The sequence below is a fragment of the Rhinolophus hipposideros genome (genome assembly GCF_964194185.1).
Source record: "Rhinolophus hipposideros genome assembly, chromosome: 2".
Taxonomy (NCBI): Eukaryota; Metazoa; Chordata; class Mammalia; order Chiroptera; family Rhinolophidae; genus Rhinolophus; species Rhinolophus hipposideros.
In genome coordinates, this window is record NC_138048.1 from 42661965 (window position 1) to 42680780 (window position 18816).

The following is an 18816-nucleotide window of genomic DNA, read 5'->3' on the forward strand; positions in this document are numbered from 1 at the left end:
CCAGTTTCTTTCCCCCACTGGGAACATCTCATAAAACTATAGTATAATGTGGAAAGCTTGTTTACCCTAGAAATCCAATTCTATCCCATTTGAAATAATAAAATTGGGGGCAGGGGGAGGGCTTGAAATAATGCTGAACTTAACCAGGAAAAAGAAATCAAAGATAAAATGGACTTTGTTTTAGATTCATGTTTTAGCTACTTGCTCAAGAGCGAAAGATACCTATGGAAAATAATGCCAAAAAGTACCATTGTAAGAAACGAGAGTGAATAGTTAGAGAGATCCTAAAGAAAGAAGATAATTTTAAAAGACTTCCAAAGTTAGAGGTTTAGTTCCTATTAGCTGTTAAAAGATGACAAATCTACAATAATATGCAAGAGTTTGGTACCAGATAAAAATACCAAACTAGGTCAATAGCTTAGAATATAACGTCCAGAGATAGAGCCAAATAGATACATGTGGTTTTAGTTTATCATAAAAATCTAGAATTAATGTGGAAGAGATGGAATATTCAGAAATGATATGGACAACATGGTGAGAGGGAAAAAGCTAAAATCCTATTTCACTAATATCAAAATGAATTAGATGAAACCCAAACTCTAAAGGTTAAAAAAAACAAACAGCAACAAAAAAAACTAAAGGCATTAGAATCAGATAAAGACCTATTTTGAAAATATTAGAGCCAAGAAAAACTTTATAATAGTGACACAAAACCCATACTCTATATTGAAAAATAAATAAACAAATTTAATTACATGCAAATAAAACTATTGAATTAAAAAATGCCATTAAAATGTTTAAATCAAACCACAAACAAAGACAAATATTTACGACATTTATGGAAAATAGTTTATTTCTTTTTATAAAACACTCCTGCAAATGAATAAGGAAAAGACCAACAACCTGATAGAAAAAAGGCAAAGAACACAAAGAATAAGTTTATAAATGGTGAGTAATGATATAAAATAATTCAGAACCTACACATTACTAGGAAGTTACAAATAGTTTTCAAGCTTTACTGAGACCCTTTTAAAAATGTTACTGAGGTGCCATTTTTCTTTTATCAGATAGGCACGAATTAAAAGTTAGATATTGAACAGTATTAGATAGAGAGTGGAGAAAAACAGGCACGCACTTCTGCATGAAAAGATATGTTTAAAGATGCTAATTGCTACTTTTTAAAAAAAAATAAAGTTTATTGGGGTAATGGAAGGAGAGCTACCTAGTTTTTAATAGCAAAGCAAAAAACAGGTGTAACTTAAATATTCCTCACTAGAGAAGTCTCAGGTGGGTAGAAATGGCTAGACCTTTTTGCCATTTCATTGGCTCAGTCATTGATGGAACTATTGGCTCAAAAGCTGAGGCAGATCTTAAAAGCTGTATGCTATCAACTCATCACATCTCTTGTAAGTGGTCAAGAAGTTCTTTCTTGAAAGGGAATCTGAGTGGTTCAGAAGAGTAAGCCAATATGATGTCATTTGTATATAAAAGCTATTCATATACATGCATTTGTATATCTATCTATATCTATATCTATATCTATATCTATATCTATATCTATATCTATATCTATATCTATATCTATATCATCTATATCTATCTATTTAGAAGAATACACAAAAAATCATTAATCATATTGCCTTGAGTAGTAGAGTTTGGTGGAAGATTGCTTTTTTATATACTACTATGCTATAAAAAATATTTTAGCAAGCACACAAATTGCTTTTATCACTACTATCCAAAGTTGTTGATGAATTTAGAAATAGTTTTCAAGCTTTACTTAGCCCCCCTTAGTCAGAGGCCATTTCTAACATGCTCAGAATTCCTTAGCCCTTCCCAGGCTCACAGGTCTTCCCACATACTTGACCCTGCTCTGTCTCAATCATTTCCTGTCCTATTATCCTGTTTTATTTTTCTTTAGGTTTCCTGGACCCAATCCCAACATGAGGGTGAGGGGCCACCACCACCACCAAGCAAAGTTCTGGACACTAGCGGGGTGTCCTACAATTCAACTCAGTAGTGACATTATCTACCTGGAGATTGTATCAGATTCCACAGGTTAAGGGTTCAGTCCTACAGGAGTGATACCACCTCCACTCCAATTTAGATGCTGGTTGAAAGCCCAGGTTGTTACCTGTGGTTCTGACCAATTGGCTATAGCTTGGAGGTTCCCATGATCCCCTCCTTGGGTTTGATTAATTTACTAGAGCAGTTCACAGAACTCAGAAATATGTTTCTTACTAGATCACTGATCTGTTATAAAAGGCTATAACTTAGGAACAGCTAGATGGAAGAGATACACAGGGCAAGTTATGGGATAAGGGAGTGAAGCTTCCATACCATCTCCAAAAACACAACTCTCCCCAAATCTCCACACAGTCACCAACACGAAATTTCTTCAGATTCTGTCCTTTTGTGTTTTTATGGAAGCTTCAATACACAGACACGACTGATTAAATCATTGGCCACTGGTGACTGAAATCAATCTCCAGCCCCTCTCCCTCCCCAGAGGTTAGTGATTAGACTGAAAGTTCCAACCTTCTAATCACATGATTGGCTCTACTGGCAACCAACCCTTCCCCCCCACCTACGGTGCTTTCCAAAAGTCACTCACTAACATAAGACAAGACACCTTTAACACTCTCATCACTTAGGAAATTGCAAAGGTTTGGGGAGTTGTAGGCCAGAAATCTAGAAGGAACACCAAATAACATGAATGACCAAATATATATATTTCTCATAAATCATAATTTTGAAATTTTATTCATAACCATTCTCATTATCTGAAATTCTTATTTGTTTGTTTACATTTTCATTTCCTGCCTCCACCAATATGTAATCAACACCAAAAGGGCAGGACTTAGTACCTGTTTCGTGTACTGTTGTAGTCTTCCCTTCTAGTGGAGCACCGAGTACATAGTAAGTGCTCACTAAATATTTGTTGAATGATTGAATGAATTGTAAGCAATATCACAAAAAATTAGGTCTACATGTTGATTGATTTTGCCTGGAAGATAAATAGGGTTTCTCCAACTTGGAAACTTGGCTTAACTTCCTATTTTTTCTTTAATATGGCATATACTTAGTATCTGCTCTGTAGAGGAATAATCAAATAATGTCTGTCTTGTCTTTACATAGCTTAAAATCAGTGGACAGAAGCACAGGTCATTTCTAGTCAGCCAACCATCCTCTGAGGTGTACCTGAACCAGGAGAGACCAGGGTGGGGGTGAGGGTGAGAGAAGTGGTTCTTGTCCCATTAGCTGGTGGGGTACAGAGGAGCTTCGCTCCCTGGAAAACAACAGTCCTGGGAACCACCATCATATTGAATCTCCTGGGATTTACCCCCAAGTGGAGATGACTCTGATGCTATTCCTCCTCTGCCAGTGTTTCTCACACATATGGTTTCTATGGTTCCCCTGAATCTCTGATGCCTGGAAGGGACCCTGCCATGTATGCCAGCTGGCTTGTGGGCCCTGATTTCTCACCTCATTTCTGCCAACGCTATTTCAGAGAACTGGGCTTGGTTCCCGCTTTATCTAGCCTTATCTCAGAGAGCATTTTCTAAACACAACCCATCCTCTGAACAGGAAAAGAAATATAATCAGGATATAGCACCTTTCCAATACTCATTGGATCCTCTGCTTGGAAATTTCCACTATTAGAAATTCATTTTTTTTGAGTTTTTTTCATTAGCCTCTTTTGGAATACAAATGCCTCTGGAAACAAACATAGGCACATTGAAACATTAACACAATAAAGAAGAATAAAACAAAACTATTAAAACCTGAGGTTGAAAATGTGAATCGGCCCTTGGCATTTGGATTATAGACTATCAGAAGTGAATATATATATATATATATATATATATATACTCCCTTTCACTTCTCTCTCTCTATATATATATATATCCATTTCTCTTTTTAAAAAAACTATGATTAGTCAGAAATTCTCTAAAACTTGTATTTTTAATTTTTTTTTAATTTTTCAATTTTGACATACAATGTTATATTCATTTCAGGTGTACAGCATAGCAATTAAATATTTTTTTAATTGGGGCATATTAGGGAACAGTGTATTTTCCCAGGACCCATCAGCTCCAGGTCGAGTCATTGTTTTTAATCTAGTTGTGGAGGGCACAGCTCACTGGCCCATGTGGGAATCGAACTGGTGACCTTGGTGTTATGAGCACCATGCTGTAACCAACTGAGCCAACCAGCCGCCGCCCTTCTCTTGTTTTTATAGAATGAGGACACTGACCCTAGGAAAGCACAGTGGCTTGGCTAAGGTCACACCAATTTTCCCAAATCCCTGACTCTTTGAAATTTGATGGGTAGGTCTTGTTGAGTGTTAAGTGGAGATTCTTAGGAAGACTGTCAACAGGCTGAGACACTGAGCACCTCGATTAGTATCAGAAAGAATTATGGTTCTGAAGGCCCTTTTCAGTTGTGTTGTGGTTAAGGGATGGGTTCTGATTAGAGCAACATACGTTTAGCTCTTGTTTCGCTATATGAATTGTGAAAGTAACAACATCTTTAAGTTGCAATTTATTCACCCATAAGAGACAGATGGTGATAGTATCTGCTTCGTGGAGTTTTTATAAAGATTAGCTAAAGTAGGTAAAGCATTAGTAAACTCCTTGGCTCCTAGTAGGTATTTGATAAACACTGGCTATTAAAAGTGAGTTATTAAATACAAGGTTTTCCTAGTACTTCACAGTGCTGTGAAAGTCTCTCTCAATATCTGAGAGATTGCTCCAACCAGCTGTCCTCTCATTATCCCACTGTATCTCTGTATCTCAATTTCCACAGCTTCAAAGTAGAGTCCATGACTTATTTCCTCTATCTATTTTGCAAAAATATCTTATATTAAAAAAGAAACCAGTTAATTTTAGAGTGTGTCCTTGGGTATCTTCACATTGCCATATTTTGGGAGAATGTGAAAGGGTCAGGCAAGGTGGGAAATGCAATGGGAATAGTAGGATTTTATGCTAGTTACCACCTACCTGTTTACCCCTGAGATGGTATGAGTTTCTACCGGCTGAAATGAAGCATGCATTAGAACCTGAACATTTGGAAGGCCAGTGTGTTCCCTGGAAACTCTACACTGAGATTTGGGGGTTAGGGGAAGAGACAAGGAGCTTCTAGCATGTTCCATCAAGCTTGTCTAATTTGTCTCAAAGATCCAAGAGGGATTCAGAATTTGTCTACTTGGTTTACCCGAGCAGAGGACATGGACTCAGAGCTTATTGCTTAAAAAACTAACTTCTCATTAATAAGAAAAAGAAAGAACCCAAAGTCTCAGAGGAAAAGCAGCCTCAGACACTCGAGTGAAAAGACTCTATCATGATAATTAGTCATCTGGTTTTCACTGTAACTTGTTCTACTCACAACAGCCTAAATTTCTCTGAGGTCTATGTAATCATCCAGGAGTTTTAAAATGCAGATTCCTGAGCTCTATTTCCAGAATATGATTTAGTAGGTCTGTAGTGGGGCCTTGGAATAAGAATTTTTAACGAGCACCCTTACCTGATTTGGACCCAAGGCAGGTCATTTGAACCACAGTTAGAAATATATTCGGTGAAATACATGCATATAAATCTCTGAGTCAGAAAGTTAACACAACCCACCTTTCTCATATTCTCAACTTTTTTTTTTTGCAGGAAACACTCATTTTACTTAGAGCTGAGATATGATTTCATTGCCTGAAAAGTTGAATGGAACAGAACCAGAGGATTTAGAAAGCAGATTCTATTTTCAAAATACCATATTGAGTGAAAAAAGCAAGGTGAAAATAGTATGCTACCATTATTGTAAGAAATAAAAGGAAATAAGAACACACACATGCATACAAATATATTCAAAAGGAAACACAGAAACACGTGGTTAATGCAAAAACTAAAGAAATTGGTTAACTATTGGGAATAGGTAAAAATAAAGGGAAAGCAATAATAAGGGAAATAATACTTTTCTAAGTTTTTCTTTCAATATAGTTTTGACTTTTAAACCACATCAATGTTTTACATATTCAAAAATGGATATTAACTTACCAAGTATATAATAAAATTCTAAAATTGAATACAAATAAGCACATGAATTAAACTGTGTATCAAATAGATTATATGAACACAAAGAAACAAAGCCAGAAATGATTCAAGTAAATTTTGACCACTGTACTCTGACTGCATCCTGCCTTCAACAGGATATTTTCTAAAGTCAAAAGGCAACTGTTGTTGGTAGTGGAATAGTTTGAAACTATTTTGTGTACATTGTAGAACTGAGCAAATGAGCAAATGTATTGGTATTTTTCCGGAAATGAAATTCTCATGGTAGGAGAGTGGAGAAAAAGTGTTGAAAAGGGGGAAGGAGAATGCTTATATTGGATTAGACTTGGATATCAGTATGAACATCATACTTTATCAAAGAATATATTTTATTGCTGGGTACAATGAAAGGACTTAGAAGCAGTTTCGCCTCAGTAGCAGTGAACGTATCTATCATCCTGATCTTGGTTTCTAACTACCTTTTCCCATTCAAAGATACCAGGGCTCCCTGGAAAACTGTCTAATTCTGAGTCTGGGGCAATAAAGTACTAGGTAAGCCTGGAGCATTAAGTTGAACCATAAAATAAAGAAGCACTCAAATTTCTCTATGAAAATGCCAAAAAATATGGAAACCAGGTTGAAGGGGCTTCCACTGACCAAATTTGAGACATCTAGAATATCAAAATAAATAATGGCAGGAATGGATTATAACATTTACTTTTAAAACTCCACGAGGCCAAAATGGTACCAAAAACAATGGGGGGGGCGGGAATGGTGAGAAGAAAAGAAAGCTCATCTAAATAAGAATAATAGCAACTCATAAGTGTAAAAGAATAAAAATATGATGACTTTTTTAGGCTGTCAATCACCTGTAATTATTGATTCAAGCAAATATGTGAATCATCAAGGCATGCTAAAACTGTTGTGCGAAATTTTGGTCGTTATAATCACCCAGTTTGAGAACTATTTATTAATTACAGAGGGAATATGGTACATTCACAATGGAGAAATCCGGAAGCATCACCTTAACCGAATGAGCAAACTTACAACTATCAAGTTTGAAAAACTTACAACTATCAAGTTTGAAAAATTTACAATTGTCTCTTGATGTGATGCACTAAGAAAGACACATCCTGCCAAAGATGTTGAGCCTTATTCTAATTGTGAGGAAGCAATCAGAACAATTTAATTGAGAAATAGTATGCAAAACAATTGGTCCAGACCCTTCAAAATATCCATTTCTTAAAAGTTAAAAAAGAAAAAAAAAAGGTCAGGCATGGTTCTAAAATGCAAATTACTAAAGAGACATGCTGACTATAAATAATGCATAATTCTTGATTGGATCACAGATTTTTAAAGTTATTCGGACAAAATATACATTCGAACATGGAATGTATATTGTATAATATTATGTATCAAGGCTGAATTTTTCTGAAAATGATAAATTCCATTGTGGATATGTTGGAGAATGATGTTGTTTTCAGGAAATACATAGTACAGTACAGCATTTAGGGATGAAGTATTTTGATGTCTGCCACATAACAATTCACCAAAAACTAGAAGGAAAATGAGAAAGCAAATGTGGTAAAACATCAATTGCTGAATCCTGAAAATAGTGTCAGGTGCTCATTTTATTTATTACTAGTGCAACTCTTCTGTAGGTTTGAAATTTTTCAAAATAAAAAGTTGGAAGGGAGGAAAAGGACAAACAATGAAGGCAATATCGGTTGCCAGAATGGTGTAATATGCTCCTCCATTTATCACTTATTGGGCTGGGCACAAGGCTGCTAAGAACCATATTCATTAGTTTATTTCCCTCTGCAGTCTGGCTTTCTCTCTTTCCCCTCTCCTCACAGGATGTGCTTAAGTACCATAGAGAGGAGAGGAGGAATATGGAGAATGTTCTCTGTATTACCATCTCAGAGGGATATTCCCACTTTAGGCAGCTATCCAGAGGGCTAATGAACTACAGGGTCTTATTACCATTGTGGAATAAGCTTTATATATATATATATATATATACATATATATATATACACATATATATATATACATATATATATATATATGGCAATTTGTTACACCAATTTGCCACTTGCCTGCTGCTTCCTTGTTAATCCAATAATCTATACGAGAAAAGCAATTTGACATACCTCCTTCCCATCTGCTGCCCATCATCCAATCTATATCTTAACTATCAGTGATTTATTAATGGCGTCTGCATTAAGCACATCTCTGCTCCATTGGCGCCCTCCTTCTTGGCCTCCCACTTGGATACAGTCTCTGAGTGAGTTAGAAGGCAAACTCAGCATGAGGTTTAAAAGCACTAGTGGAATAATCAACAGAGCCTCAGTTCCAGGAGTTGCTCCTTTCAAACAGTTAGCATTTATGCACATCCACACACTAAGCAGATCCATTTCAGAGTCAGTCTTAAGCGATGTGGAAAACTAGGATACTTCTTGTCATGCTTTTTACCATTCCTCAAACTGGATTTTCTTAGCTGGTTAAAGTTAGTCATTGGAAGCCGCAAATCAACAGAGGTGGCACTGCTCCTGTGCCCCAGCTGAATGCTACATTCCTCATCCCCAACCTCGTGGATGTCCAGTCACTTGAACTGAGGGCCAGCATGCGCCCCGGACCCTGATCTCTTTCCTGCAGAGACCAGAAGGGCAGATCGGTATTGGCAGGAGGTACTGAGGAAGCTCTGAAGAAGGGACTTTGTTCCTGACATCGTGACCCTGGCTCTCTGCACATCAGGACATCACTTGTGATTCCTGAGCTTCATTTTTCTCCAGTCACTCTGGCCTATCAAGAAGAAAAAGGCTCTAGGATGACACGTGCAGACGAGAGACATGACGCAGTGGGGTCTCTTGGGGGGACAGGGCATAGCAGTGTGTGCTGTGTGCTGAACATACGAGTCCCGTAGACTCCGTGCTATTATTTGACTATAGAAGCTTGGCACCCATGGCTCCACCTAAACCCTGTGGTAGGAGAAGAAACATGAGCATAGGGTGGAAATCTCAGGAACCCATTTCTACCAGTATCTGTTTGCAGTTTCACACAGTGGGAGTCCATGTCGCACAATGGTTAGCTTGTTGGCTGACATGTGAATTCTGGTTCTGCCACTTCTTATCTCTGCTCTGTAACAAGTGTAGGAACCTGTGGAAGTCTCAGTTACTTCTGTAAAGTGAGACTGCTCTTGCCACCTCATATGGTGGTGGTCGAGAATAATAATGATTAATCAGAAAACTGATTTGTTCTCCATTTCACATCAAATGTGATCTGATTTTTTAAATTCTGTAATGCCGCTCCCCCCTTTTTTTTTTTTTTTTCCGTTTGGTGCCCCAGGAGTCCTAGTTTCATATGTCTTGCTTTCCTTGGTTCTGTTTGCTTCGGACTGTCTTTGACCTGGCTTGTTTGGCGGCTCTCAGGCTTGCATTGCCTAGTGTTCCTGATATCTCCATTATTCCAGACAGTGACTTTGAACTCTGTGCTGGATGAATGGCATAGCTCTTGGTGTAAGCGAGCTGCTGATAGAGGGGCACTTTCCCGAGCTGATGGCTTTTCAGGAAAGGGAAGTGAAAAAAGACAATCAACCTAATTCTACATTTAACATTCCTTTCTTTCCAAAGTCAAGGGTGGCATCTTCAGTTGTCATCCTTTAAACTCACCAACCAATGTGCCTTGTAAGGCAACAGTTCCGAACAGCTGGTATATTCCATTTTACAAGCGACTGAAACTCACGATGTCACATAGCAGTTGTATAAATATTTTATCCTTGCAATAAATGCCCATTACCTTAGGGTAGGAATTGTCTTTCATTTCTCTCCCCCCATAGAACCCACCATGGTTCATTGTGCTCGTGTAAGTGCTGGATAAATGCTTGAGGAACAAGTGACTGTGGTTTCAACTTCATGAGCAGAATAATACATTTCACTATGATTTCTTTTCCTTTGAGTTGTTTTCTTTCAAAACTCTATTACAAAACTTTATCTTCTGTCCAAGAATTGCATGTCTTTCTAAAGGAAACATCCCCCTCCATCTTTTCTTAATGAACAGCCTTTTCCAGTACTTTTTTGTTTTCCTCTGTGACAGTTTCCCACTACTATCTGTTTGCAGCTGTTACATGATTGAGACCCGGGAGTAGACATGCTAATGAGCGCCTGGGATGTGGGAGAGGACCTCTAAATTCTCGCGGTCCAGGCCAGGCAGCCTGTTCCAACTTACTCTTTCTAAAATAAGCCTCTAGCTGGCAGCCAAGAGATGGGTTGTTTGCAGTCTCTTTCTGTGCAGGAAGTTCTTGCTTGGACTAGTTGTGTTTCTACTTAAGCACAAATAAACATGTTGCTGCTCCCTAACGCCTTAGGTTTACCCCACACTTCAAATTGCCTGATCCAGCCATGCTCACAATGTTGTCCAAATGAGGAAGCCAGCAGTAGTTTATGTGTTTGTTTCCGTTAATCAGTTAATTTAACAAATTATCTCATGCGTGTTTTTTTTCTTTTTGTCCACCTTCAGTCTCTTCCTGCATTGATTTTAGATGGATTCTCTAGAAACATGCGTCCCTAAATGGCTTTTGGACCTTGTAATTGTCTTCAGAACTCTTGTACCTGAAAGTGACCATCTCCATCAGGAAATTTTGAGCACTTCATTGTGTGTTTATTTTTCCCAGGAGCTTTGAGGAAATGACATTGATAGCTCATTTTCCAAGAAGGTTACACAGGTGTCTGAATTTCCTAGCAGTTGGGGATGATGACCTATAGTACTAATCTGAGATTCTCATTCTGACTCATGTATTTCAGCCAGTAGGATGGAATCAAGCCAGTTAATTCCCCTTCGGTATGTTTTGCAGCTGTTTTGATTCCGTGACCTTTTCACAGAGACAGCAAATCTCACTGATCAGAGAGCAAACTGGAGGGGACAGGTTGGAGGCCTGGAGAGATGGCAGCTTTTGAACAAGGCATAGGGTGGTGGCCCACCATCTTGTTAATGCACCATCTTCTCAATGACAAAGATACTCTTACCTTTCCAATGTATCCTAAGAGTATTCTTCTTTTCCCATGGAGCATCTAAGGTGGCTTTTATTTTTTTTGGAAAATTAGAGCCCAAAGTGGCCATCTCTATAGAAATGACCCTCATGAAAGAATTAAGACAGCAAGCTAAGAAAGACTTTTCTATTTTCGGGGGGGGTGGGAGGAGGGAGGGCTTTTTGGAGCATAATCGCCTTGTCCGTTAAAACCCAGGAGACTATAAGGAAGAAGCTGGAGCTATGAGGTTTCTTTGACAAACCCTGTACCCTGCTGTCCACTGAGCATAGAAGGAAACTATGGAAAAACAAAAACACCTCATCTGTATCACTCCTTTCTCTGAGGAGGTAGGGATAAGAGAGAGAAAATATTAGATTATATACTCTTGTGAAGGGAACTTGCCTTATTCTTCTTAGTGTCCTACTTCGTCATCAGCTGTTCTTATTCCTACTCCTCCAGGACATATACAAATAAATCTGATAACATTTGGTATTTTCCAAAGTAACCCCATATACCTGTCCCTATGTCTATTATCTCCTGCAATAGTAATGGGATTTAATTTGAAATTAGCTCCAATTTCATTTACATGTGCCAGAAGCTATGGACTTCCTCAGAGCCTCAAAATATAGCATGGCAATCCATTCCCTGGATTCTGGTTCAGTTGTACCACTTAAGCTACTCTAAATAATTGCTGGTGGGCGTTTATCACTTTACTCATCATTTGTCTCAGCTTGGGAAGTTCTTTATTGAAAGCGGCAACATAAAAAGTCACTCTCACAGCAGGAGAAGTTAAAATATGTGATAAAATAATCAGACTAATTGGCCAGGTCTGGTAATCAGTAGGTACTCCAATAATTTTGACAAAGAAAACAAACAAGAGATTGAATGGAGTTTTCCAACTAAGTAAAAAACATCCCTTTAAGATGCAGAGGCTATTCTGGTTAGGAATACTAGGATATTTTAATTCCTTTGTATTGCACATTGATTTTACTCATAGACTGTGAAACTAGGTACAGATGGTTGGCTGAATAAGAATTGCAGTATGTCTATGATTCAGGCTAATGTGGAGAAAATATGGAGGAAGAAAACTTGAGAATATATATCAAAGCAGCCAATAGTGGACATTTGTATTTAATTTGATGAGATTTAATTTAATGCAAATGTATTCACAGTGTGAATACACTGCTATCACCAACAATAAAATGAAAGCAAAGATATCAACAGACTCCCTCCCCTTTCTTGATACCAGGTCTCTTTAGCTATGGTCCAGTGTCTCTCTGATCTATTATCAAAACAAGAAATCACAGCAGTGGTACCCCATATGTGGTCCCACATACCCAGGGGCATCAGTATTCCTTGTCCTTCTTAGAAATGCAAATTCCCAGGCCCCACTCTAAATCTACTGAATGAGACACTGTAGGAATGGGGACCAGAAATCTGCCCCCAGGCAATCCTGATGGACACTAATGTTTGAGAACCACTGGTCCACATCTTTGCTACTCAGAGTATGGTCTGCAGACCAGCACTCGGGATCATTAAACACTTGTAAGAAATAAAGACTCTTGGGCCCCTCCTCACAGTTTGTATTTTTAACCAAATCCCCAGATGATTAGGATGCTTATGAAAATATGTGAAGTACCAGCCATTATTCCTACTTCCTCAAGTCTGATCTGTGCCCCATCTAGCTTCTGCCCCTCCACTCCTGTGAAAGCACTCTCATTATTGCTGCCAGTGGCTTCTAATTATAACATCCAATGGCTATTTTTCTATCAGTCTTTTTCATGTGGGGCGGCCGGCGGGGTCTCTGCTCCGGCTCCCCACATAAGAACGCAGGACATGGTGAGGCCAAAAAGGAACACACACGGAGACATAGGTAGGGGAGTCAAACCAATACATTCTCGTTGGCTGCTGGGCTGAAGGAACAGGAAGCAGGAGCCACACTGTTCACAACCTGCTGTCCACTTCTCTGCAATCTGCAACCCGCATTCCTCCATGCTAACTGCAATCTGCTTGCCAGCCCAGCCACCATCTTCTTGCTAGCCCCCATCTTTCTGCTAGCGTAGCCACAGCAGTTATATTAGTGGCCAATGGCTTACGGGTTACAGCTGACGGCCAACTAGCCACAGCTGGTGGCCATCTGATTACAGTTGATGGCCATTTACTACCCGAGCCAGCACCTTTCTATGTGAGGCCGAGAGCCTGGAAACTGCTTTCTGGGGCTCTGTCCCCACAGTCTTCATATTTTATTTTCTCTCTCTGCTGCATTTCATAGAATTGCTCATTCCACCCTTTGGATTATGGCACAGTATGTCCTCCTAAAAACTGCCTATTGCCTTTAGGGCTCCTTCATAGGTTCTTTTTTTCTTTTTGAGCCTTTTAAATGTTGGCAACCTCCTCCCATCCTGCCCATCAACCAGGGTTCCATCCTCAGCTCACCGTTCTCATTCTACATATTCCTTCTGGGTCATCTTAGCTTATTTATTGATGAGATATAAATCTAATTCTAGGCCATTCTTTGACGTCTAGTTGCTTGTGGAATATTTCTATTTGTACATCTTTCAGGCACGGCAAACTAAACATTCAAAAAATGAACTCATAGAGTTCATCTTCCCCTGACTTTTACAGTCTCTGATTCTATTGGTACCACCACTGTTTACCTACTCAACTTAAAAACTTGGAATTTATCCATGATTCTTACTTTTCTGTATTCTTTATTAGAGTGCAAGTTGCCATTCAATATCTACTGTTCTCCTCTTTAATGAAGAACCAAAATGTTTATTCTGGTATTTGGAATGAAGTTTACATTTCCCAGCCTACCTTGCAACTAGGTCTTTGTGTCTGAGTTTTGATCACTAAAATGTAGTCTTATAGGAGGTCTTCTCTAAAGACAGGAAGCATATACCATTTTTGCCCTTCCTCCATTCTTCTGCCATGGAGGTGATGATTCAGGCTCTAGCAGCCATCTTTCATCAGGAGGAAGAAGCCGGTCCTTGACTGACTTCTATTATAATATATATGAGTGAAATAAACTTCCTTCTTTATAAGTATTTATTATTTTTAAGTCGGTTTTCACAGCTGAACTTTATCTTCAGTGATGTATAATCTATATCTAGTTATCACCAAACTTGCTAATTTTACTGCAAAAATATATTCTAAATATATCTCCTTTTCTCATACATTGTCACCCACCATTTGTTTAGACCCGAATCATTTCTTACCCCAATTAATAAACTACTTCCTGCGTTCAAACCTCTAGTTTTTTATCCTTCAAATTCATCCTCCATTGATGTGAATAATTTAATTATACTGAAAATTTCATCTTGCCATTCCTTTGCATATAACTCTATCTGTAATCCCTTTTTTTCCAATAGAATAGCTTTCCAACGTGTTTCCTATTGATTCCCTATGCTCATCACGATGCCCAGGCATACGAAATGTCTTACAATTCCCAGAATACCTTTTGATTTTTCATAGACCCATGATATTACTTTCATTCTGGAATGCCCTGTCTCACTTCTGACTGGAGGCACATTTTAGTTATCTTTCCTGATGACACTCAAGGCTCTAATTCCCTTGTCCACAGGTAACATTTTTGTTGTGTAGTACATGAGACAAAAATTAAAGTATGCAACCCAAATTTAGGTGTGCTACTTTACATATTCAAAATTATATACTTGTAATTTATATATGATAGATATGTATATCTATCATATATACATTACAAAACCTATACAAAAATATGAATTAAAAATAATTGGAAGTTTTCAAGTTTTATTTTCATTGCCATGGACTGGCTTGTGTCTCCTGGGGTAAGAGCACTGAATTTGGGAAACTACAATGTGTTCTAAGATGATCTCCACCAAAATAGAATTGGTCATGCCCTCTTTTGTGCTTCCATAGTATTATGTCATTTGTTCACCTGTTTCTCCTTCTGTTTCATGAGATCCTTCAAGCAGGAACTATATATTATTCATTTGTATATTACTCCCACCTATTATTTGGCCAGTATTCATTTATTTATTAATTTATTCAAGCAAGTGCCAATCAATATTTATTGACTATCTGCCATATACTAAGGAGGTTATTTTTGTGACCTGCTTTTTGTTCCTATGACCTCCAGGCTCTCAACTCCTCCCCCAAGCTCTGCTCTAGCCTCATATGCCTCCTTCTCTCGCCTATAATGTATTTTAGGTGATTTCAGTTATGCAACTGCTACCATTATAGCATCTTTTGTTTCCTGCATTTTGCAACATTTAAATTTTGTTTTCTTCTGTTTTTCCAAAGAATCACTCACAGCCTATGACTTCCTTTTTGTATGTATTTTACCATCCCCTTCTTCTTTTATTCCCATTTCTGAGGAGGAAATGCTGGTGTTCTTCCCCGCTGAAATCACTGAACTTAGTCCTTGGCTTCCTGCCTCAGGCTGGTGTTACAGTGTCATGAAGAAAGCATGGCCTTCCGCCCTGGGCTCAGGACGGCTAGAATTTTAGGCCTGTTGTGAACAGATGTATATCTTTTGGGGCAACTTGTGTAACCTCCTTGCACTTAGATTTTTATCTCTAACAGAAAATAATAACACCTTTTTCAAAATATTGACATGAGAACTAAATAATAAAACATAAATGTATCTTACATAGTTTGGGGCAAAGTAGACACGGGGCAAATGTTAGTTTATTCCTTTCCCCTAGAGCTGGGTTAAGAATTCTTACCCTGGTTTCACTTTTCACGTTAGCGGTCTAGTTCTTTTTCCTTCGTGTTCTTTTACCTGCCCTAAACACGCTTTCCTCCATCACTAAGTAGTAAATCCTACAGTCTATTCTTAGTTCTAGGCCTCCTTGCTCTCAAAGTCACATCTGATACTGTTTTTCTCATTTTTAAAAAAATTTCTTTGTGTTTTTTTTGTTTTGTTGTTGTTGTTCTTTTGCTTCCCCTTTACATTTAATACTATTGACTACACTTTTTTCTTGAAACTCTCATCTCCCTCAGTTTCCATAAGTGAATTGCTATTCTACTTCTACTGGCTTTTTCTTTCTTCTCTGGTTCTTTTTCCTGCTGTCCCTAACAAAACATATCCCCATAAGTTAAGACCCCTGCTTTCTACTTTTTTCTTTCTATAATTCTCCCCCTCTCCAACACACACATACCTACACACACACACACACACACACACACACACACACACACAAACAGTATTCTGATTCCCTCTCATGGCCGCAATTCTCACCTCTGAAACGATTTCTTCTATCAAATCTCCCCCAAGATCCAATCGCAGATTTCTACCTACTCATCTCCACCTGCATGTCCTAGAGATACCTTAATATTTAATAAAGCTGAACTCTTCATTTTCTCTTCTTAATAACTTTTTTCAAAAGGTGCCATTATTTTCTCAAAGCAATCTTTCACACTTTTTTTTTTCTGTCTTGTCTCACATCTAATCAGTTGCTTTGATCCATTAATTGTGCACCACAAGTTTATGTTTCTCTTCAAAAATGATTGTTCCCAAAGCCATCATGGTACTTCAGAGTTCTCTTCTGTACCTTGGAAGTACATTCCTAGCCAGTCCCCTATCTTATATCTACTTCTTCTCAATCCATACTAGATACACTTAAAGACATTTCCAAGTTCCAAACCCTTTGAGGGCCCATTGCCTTCCAGCATTCCAGGTTCTTCCTAATGTTGGCTTTTTTTATTTATCACTATCTAACTTATGTATCGCTGCTTTACTCCTAATGACCTGCATTTCAACCAAACTGGAGTATTTGTCCTTCGTCAAACATGACTTCATTGTGCCTTCAATAATACACTTATAATGCTCCTTTGGTCTGAAATACCTTCTGGCTCACTTTTTTACAGTTCGTCATCCTACCCTGCTTTCAAGCCTCCTCTCAAATCTGTCCTTCCCCTGAAATCATTAATGTTCCTTATCAACACATCTCCTAACTTCAATAAATTTCTCTTTTCTCTAAGAGCGAAATCTAATTCTTCCTCATATCATAGCCATCTGTCTACTTATTTACTATACTACATTGCATGTTGTCTAACAGAAAAGATAACGTTTTACTCATCTTTTTCTCCTATTTTGTGCTTAAAATACATTCTTTATCTTGCTAACAATATTTACGCCACAAATATTTGTTGAATTGACTTAAATTGGTAGTATAAACTGGTTTATTATGTGCAAATTGAAACTCTGACTAGGAAATAATGACAGAACAAATTATCGATTTTTAGGCTTTTTCTATACAAAACAACATAGAAACCCACACAAAGTCTATAAACATTTTTTTTTTTTTTTGACTAAGAGTGAACAATCAGGTAACATGCAGCAGAATGAGAGGAAATGAAAGACTATTTAGGACTTGGTTTCTAAAGAATTGTCATGGAAGTACACACACACACACACAAACACACTTGATTTGGTAAACTGACTCCATTTTGTAGAGGACTCAGTTTAACATTTGAGAGGTAATAAATTTTTGTTTGGCCTCTTATAGTCATTTCTGAGATAAACGGTTATAAAAATAGTAACCTTAAAGTCTGTGCTAGTAAAACATATACACAAAGGTTAAACGATTAATTAAGTGTCATTACTGTTTGGCCCTCACTGAATTTGGTAGTGTGTGTTACATGTTTGTTCCTCAATTCATTCATTTCTTTCAAATGTCAGCTCGTCAGAGAGGCCCTGCTTAACCCCTCTACCTAAACAGCATGTCTCTGCCACGTGACTGTCAGTCCCTTTACTTTCCTTTGTTTGTCTTCATAGTACTTATATTACCCATCTGTCTGCTTCACTGGAATGTAACCACCATGGAGGCAGGGACTGTGTTACTTTATGCTCTGCAGAATCTCTACTGTAGTTTAGAACAGCCTGCTACATGGTTAGAGATCAATATATCAATATATATTTTTAATGAATTATAGTGCCAAAAATAATTTACTCTTCTATGACATGTTGTTACAATACTCAGTTGTTTGATAGGATGTTATTTTCTTTGGTACCCCCCAGGTTTTGTTTACCTGGACAATACAATTCTAAAGCTCTCTAATCCTTTCTAATCCTCTTTCATAAATTGGTCAACTTACTCATTTCTTTCTCTTTCCATGATTTACCCTGCTTATTCTATGAGAGAAGTTGGCTTAAATTTTCCCAACAAATGACAATGGGTTTCTAATTCAGGCTTTCACTCCTTATCCTTCCCTTTTAATTCACGGTCATTCTTGTTCCTAGCTGGCCTCTTTTGACCTACTCAGAATCATTACTGGGAACTAGAAGATGGTATGTAATTGAATTGGTATTGCTGCTGTCACCATCAATTTGTGTAGGAAAAAAGGCTGAGGAAACACAAAGGCAGAAACCATAATTGAATTTGGTTACTCGAAAGGTAAAACACAGTTGCAATTTTCAGAGAGCATGGCAGGTCAGATGGTGAATGGGTAAGGGCTGAGTGAGATGGATTATCCCTAAGGGATATGAAAACTGAAGAGATGGACATGGATGGTCAGAAGTCACTAAATCCACAGCTTCCTCAGGGTCAATTCGTTTTCTAGGCATTCAAGCACAGTGAACACTGGATTGTGAGGTGAATGGGAGATCAGAGGAAGTGAGTTCTAGTTCCAATTTCTCTAGTAAAAGTAAAACAATAAGTACATTATGTAATCCCCCCGGGCCACAGTCATCTCACTTATAAAATTGGCACAACAATATAATTCCTCCCTCTCAGGGCTGCTAAGAGGACCAAATGACATGG